Genomic DNA, 6206 nt, shown 5'->3' on the forward strand with positions numbered 1-6206 from the left:
GGCAATGTTGTATATCGGCGCTCGAATGAACGTAGCAATTGAGGGTCAATCTGTCGCTCTGGAGTACCCGGTATCGAATCACGAGAATTTCTTCTTGGTTTGTACCGTTATAACAAGTCCAATCTCTTCAACGAATATGCTCGTAGCGAGGCCTGATTGAATCTTGGATATGAAAGGTCAAAGAGAATCTTAGATATGAAGGAGAAAAAAGCAAAAAACAAAAATATTTATATATATATTTATATATTACTGAATTGTTTATTTGAATAAAAGACTTTATAACTACAACGTACATCATTTTATATATAAACATTTTGATTTTATATACGACGAATCTTCATTTCAACAACGGGTAATGAATAATGGTAACCTTTCCAACTGTTCCATACTATGCCTTTACCCACCAGTTCGTTCTTGCCATTCAAATATAATCCGTTTAAGTTCGAATAGAGGCAACCTGCTATACCACCATGCACCTTCGTACTGTTGGGCGCAATTCCTAGAATCTACTTTATCGTTATCTCTGTCGAATGTACTGAAAAACATGTTGGTGTGATCCAGAATAAGACTATCTCCTGTAATGTACAAGAAAGCGAGAGTTTTTATTATTAGCTTAATTTGTATTGTAATAATATTTGAAAAAATATGACTTTTATAAAATATTTGATGGCGTAATCATGATTAGCATTTATAATTTAAGAAATTTGGAAAACAATAATTCATAATGTACTAATACAGTATCGATCATGACGTTGACAATGTAGTGATTTTATGAAAACAGAACTTCGTCTCCCGACTGATGCGCAGGACGGTTTGTGAACTCAAGATAGATCACGTGTACGCTAAATTAAAGTGACTCGTCACACTACACAAGCAGTCGATTCTGACTTCACTTCTAAAACTTCTTTCTTACATAATAAGGTTTCTGGAGTAAGTAATGAAGCTTTATACTTACCATTTTAAATGTTTAACAGAAGCAGAATCTTACGTGTACCAAGTAGTCCACGAAACTTACTTGTTTTCTTCTGTAACCCACCTTTCTTAGAAATTTGCTGAGTTTTCCAAACGGTAAAAATGGGTTCAACATTTTGGCAAGGGTTTTGCCATACTTCGATTGTCGGATTCGGTGCACTGATTTGTGTACGTTTTTAGAATGCAAAAGTTTTCCATTGGCTTAACAGGAGATGAACATCGATCTCGATATCTGCCGTTCTACATTAAATTTTAAATTTTAGCCTATGTCACGACGTACTATTTCATAGCTTCTATTTATTAAGGTTCTACGTATTAAATTAACGTTCATGCACATAAAATTTTCTTTAACATAGGGAGTATAGGAAGTTGACTATCAGTCAACTTTTTTAAACTTCCTATGTTCTTATACTTCCTATATCGCTTCGTGTCATTAGACGTCACGACATAGATCATCGATGGAGTTGGTATTTAAATTACATTTCGGTGTGTCTGCAGGAAAGTTACAAGTTTACTTTTTCGGTACGCGCAAAATCAAATTAATTATTAAAAACCGCGTTAATTGACATTCACGTAATATAAATGACATTCAAGAATTCGAGTTTGAATATGCTTAAGTTAAAGTAAATTACAAAATTTATTAATGTAATATTTCGGAAAGTGTGAATAAAGTACTCGTTAGACCAAATGGTTAGGGCTTTTGAAGTACATTGTGACAGAAGAATGCCTTTAATGCCAGAAATTATGAAATGGTTAATAGGCTTGCAATGTTACACAGTTCAGAGTGATAGGCTGTGAAGAAAGTGCACGTACAGATAATGCATGTTGCAGAAATACAGATGCTGAGAGAGATGAATGATCTCATATGGAAAGATAAGGTGAGGGAGAATTCAATTTCAATTCAATTCAATTTTATTAAAAAATATACAACGTTTTGCTTGATTCTGCTAGGCGCTATCAGGGCTATGCAGGGCAGTAATGTGTAGCAGAACAAAGAGTTTACGAAATACCGATGTTACAATAAAGAAAAACAAGTCCTTTAACAAATGTTAGATTGAATTAGTTATCCTAATAAATTAAGCTGTACTAAATTGGAGACCTTATTACATCAGGGCTGACTGGAATAAACAGAATAGATTTTACAAAAAATAACCCTTAAATAACCCCAATCAAATTTTAGTAACAATGAATTTCGGGTACAAAGATTTCTCATCAGCTTACATATATACATTACAACACCAGCATACAGTAATACAGTCATTAATACATACATACATATATTAATAATTAAAAAATGTATGACCTTTTTGTCTTGGGTTACTACTTATGTAATGATTTTATTAATGTATGTTGGTGTTGTACTGCATGTATGGAAGTTGATGAAAGGTCTTTGTACCAGAAATGCGTTCTTACCTATTTAATTGGGGTTATTAAAGGCTATTTTTTGTAAAGTTTAGTCTATTTATTCCAGTCAGCCCTGATGTGATAAGCCGTCCAATTTATTACAATCCTATTTATTAGGATAACTAATTCGATCTAAATTAAAGTCGTAGGAAAGAAGCGTTATTTATTATAATAATAAATATTACACACAAATTGCAAACAGTTACACCAGAAGAAGCTTGGGCATCACGAAGATAGAAGAAAATTTGAAAGAAAATCGACCAAGGTGGTTTGGGCATCTGCAACGCCAATCAGAAACAGCTCCAGTACAAAGAGTGCTAGAAATTTCAATGGAAGGGGCAAGAAGTGAAAGAACTAGAAATGCCTGGAATAAGGCCATTAAACGTAATATGGCAAGGGCGATGTCTTTGCGAAACATGCTTTGAACAGGACAAAATGGAACAGAAAGACTCAAAGCGCCGAAGAAGAAGATAATTTCTATTGAATAAGTATCTACAAGTGTGGGGTAGATAATAATTACTTATTACACCAGTAATGATAAGCACAAACAGCGAGCTAACAACGTAGTACATTCAATAAAACAAAAGGCTATACAGTAAAAATCGATTACATGTGTATAAGTAATTTACATAAATAACCAAAATGCATTTCGGACTATTGGAAGTAGTTCAACTTAAGTTGATATGAACATAAAATGGTTATTAAGGTGCTCCACAAAAGTATAGAACCGCTCAAAAAATTGATCTTTTAAGGTCAGAACATGCACTAATAGATAGAAATAATTTTTTAACGTGTAATTCAGCACATAACTTATAAAAACATAATTTTAGGAAATTCATTCGCGGCTGACGGGGAAATAGCGAAAAACTCAATTTATAAACTGCCACATAAGTATAGAACCGTCATCCTTCTCGCAAGCTTGAAGTGTGAAAGTATTTTTTCTATCATGCATTGTGGTACTCATTCAATAGACTTTAAAAAAGGACAAATTGTAGCTTTGAGAAGCACTGATTTATGTCACCAGGCAGTAACAAACAGCGTCAAATGTTGAAAAAGGTCGTTCAGCATTATCATTAGCATCATCAGCATCATTACAAATGCCAAAAACATTTTAAATAATGTTTCTGAATTATCAATTAACTTGCAATAAATTATTACGTGAACTTTAACTTACCAGCTTCACCACTATAATTCCTTACATGTAATTTATACAAATTTTCTTCGTTTTCAATTTTGAATTCTTTATATTGGGCGAATGAAGTCTTATTTTTATCGTCTTTCATATCTATCCTGAGAGAATAGTTTCCTTGATTTGTTAAATAATATAATTTTTCATTGCCTAAAATATGAATTCGTGTATTCAATAAGTTTGCTTCACCAGCTAAAAATTGAATAAATCGTGGATAAACTTGTGTAATTAGAATTGATTACCTAACCAAAAGTCTTCGTCCAATTTTCCGAATCCTTCCGCATAACTTTTCCAATCTTTATAGAAATATGAAACAGGTTGTTTAAAATCTCCTCTTCTTTGGAACACCTTTAAAATATAATTAGTATAATTAAACGTAATAATATCAAATTAATTAAGTAACGAACAATATTTCTTAACAGATTCTAAACATTTCTATAAGGTATTGTTGTTTTTCAGCCATCAGATTCTTTCAAATGTCGCATTCGAGTCGAATATAGTTAACGTAATCGAGTTTCACAGATGTATTTGATAAAACAGGAAAGACCTTCACCATACTTGCGGGGTCGACTCTGGTCTAGGTACGATTACTTTATTCGAACGTAAAAAGGGAATATTTTCAGAATATACAGTGCGTTGTAGATTATTCCTGGGCAAAGTAATCACGCAGCATCCTTTTTAACACATAATTTGCCAAACAAAAGTTCCGTCAAACTGTTTGTTGAGAAAAAATTCGTGTAAAGAGATGATGACGTCTGTATTAAAAATCAAGCAGAAACGTCGCTTAACTTCCTTAACTCTCTCGGAAACATTTAAAACTGTGTGTGTTAGCTCTATCTGTTATGATATTTTATTTAAAATATTTTTATAGTTTTAAATGTTATAAAATGACAAAAAGCTTAATTTTCAAAGTAGGAATTAGTTATATAAACAATTATAAATGCAAATAACGAGTAAAATTGTCAAGTCTGACCCTACTCGAGATATGATACACGAGTCTTATTTATCTCGTTATCGTGTCGAACTTTAACGAGAAACATAAAATAACGTCAGTCTCCCTAATACACAAACCTCCATGCGAAATTTCAGACATTTTCGACAAAAAGCACGGAACTTAATAAGCTTCAAACAGGATGAAAAAAATCCTCTCCCCACACACTAACTTTCCATACATAGAAAAAAATTCTCAAATAATTTTGCAATTCTCGACGTTTAAAGATGTCATTGGTTCAAAAATGTATAAATCTAGGTCGTTTTTTTATCGATCGCCATACTTTTCCTCTGTTGTATAAAGCAGAGCAAGAAAAGTAAAAATTGTGAAATACAACTTCTGATGAACAGTGTCCATCTATTTCCTTTCTATTTCCTTCTAAGTAATAAGGGTTCGATTTCCCGTGCATGTTTTTCCCGTCGTTAACCCGGATAATCGAAAATATACTGTAATTGCGAAATTAAACTGTTTATTGCTATTAAACAAATTGATAATAACACACGAGTTTATTTGTACTCACCGTCCATCCACCGCCGTCTGTTTCCATATCGCAATACACTTTGAAACAAATAGGTGTTGTTTGATTTTTCATAACTCGTATTTCGTAAATGCCAGACTTTTCTTTACCTTGCTTTTTGAAATCGGTACAATCCGTCGGTATTTGCTTTATTTCCGGAGGAAATCCTATGACTGATAAATGTATCAAATTAATTTATAAAATTAATTGACTAAATTAAAAAACTGCTTAGAAAACTTACTCTGATGGATGAGTTTGTCTATTTCTTTGAGTTTTGTGAACACATCGTTACTCACACATGTAGTATTTTCTGTCCAAGATATCCGAAGTTGGGAGGAAAGGAAAAGAATTCCCCACAACCAAATTGCAACAGTCATGTTCAACAACGTTACCTTTTTTGCCTGAAATAATTACAGATTTATCGAAATTTCGAGTCAGTTTATTTCATTCGACGTTACTTACCTACGAGAAGTGATGATTTATTTAATAGGTCGTATGTAACAAGATGGTACCGTAGTGGTGCAAATATAGCTGTATAGCAGTACAAAACTAGGAGTGATCGTGTTTGGTAGAGCTAGCATATACAATATGAAGCGATTATGTCTAGTGTAGAAGGTTGTTAGTGCCGTGTGGAGACACCGCAGTAGTGGTAGTGTGTATTTAAGTACTTCAACTTTTGATAAGGAAAACCTGTTTACTCTTTATGTTTTCTATCAGATAAATGTGAAATTCTTTTTATTTTTAGTATATTCTGTTCAATAATTTATCTTTACACAGTGAAGCGATTGTTGAATGCTTAATAATTGAGTGTTTTGACGTCACAGATAGTAACCAAACTGATCAAAGATAGCCACACTCGTATATCAAGTGCATTGTTTACGCGTATCAATGCGAAAATTGCAAATTAATCTTCTCTAAAAAATTTACGAGTAACTAAAAACAGATGAATGCAAAACGAAACTTAAAAGACTTGGTCGAACTAAATTAAATGCATTTTAAGGTTTGTGAAAAGGAGCAGAATGTACTGTAGTTCCACAGTAACTGGAGTAAACTTTCTTATCGATAAATCTGTATTAGTTTTAAATCTGCTTGTGTCTTTGAAAAGTTTTCATATACATAATTTAGAAGCACAA

The 6206-nt window shown here is 32.6% G+C and overlaps 1 pseudogene; it reads right to left on the minus strand.

Annotated features, from left to right (window-relative positions):
- Positions 1–238: 238 nt before the first annotated feature.
- LOC136968110 (techylectin-5A-like) lies at positions 239–5466 on the minus strand (annotated as a pseudogene).
- Between the last annotated feature and the right edge of the window lie 740 nt (positions 5467–6206).

The sequence above is a fragment of the Centruroides vittatus genome, unplaced genomic scaffold, assembly GCF_030686945.1.
Source record: "Centruroides vittatus isolate TY-2023 unplaced genomic scaffold, ASM3068694v2 contig_1392, whole genome shotgun sequence".
Taxonomy (NCBI): domain Eukaryota; kingdom Metazoa; phylum Arthropoda; class Arachnida; order Scorpiones; family Buthidae; genus Centruroides; species Centruroides vittatus.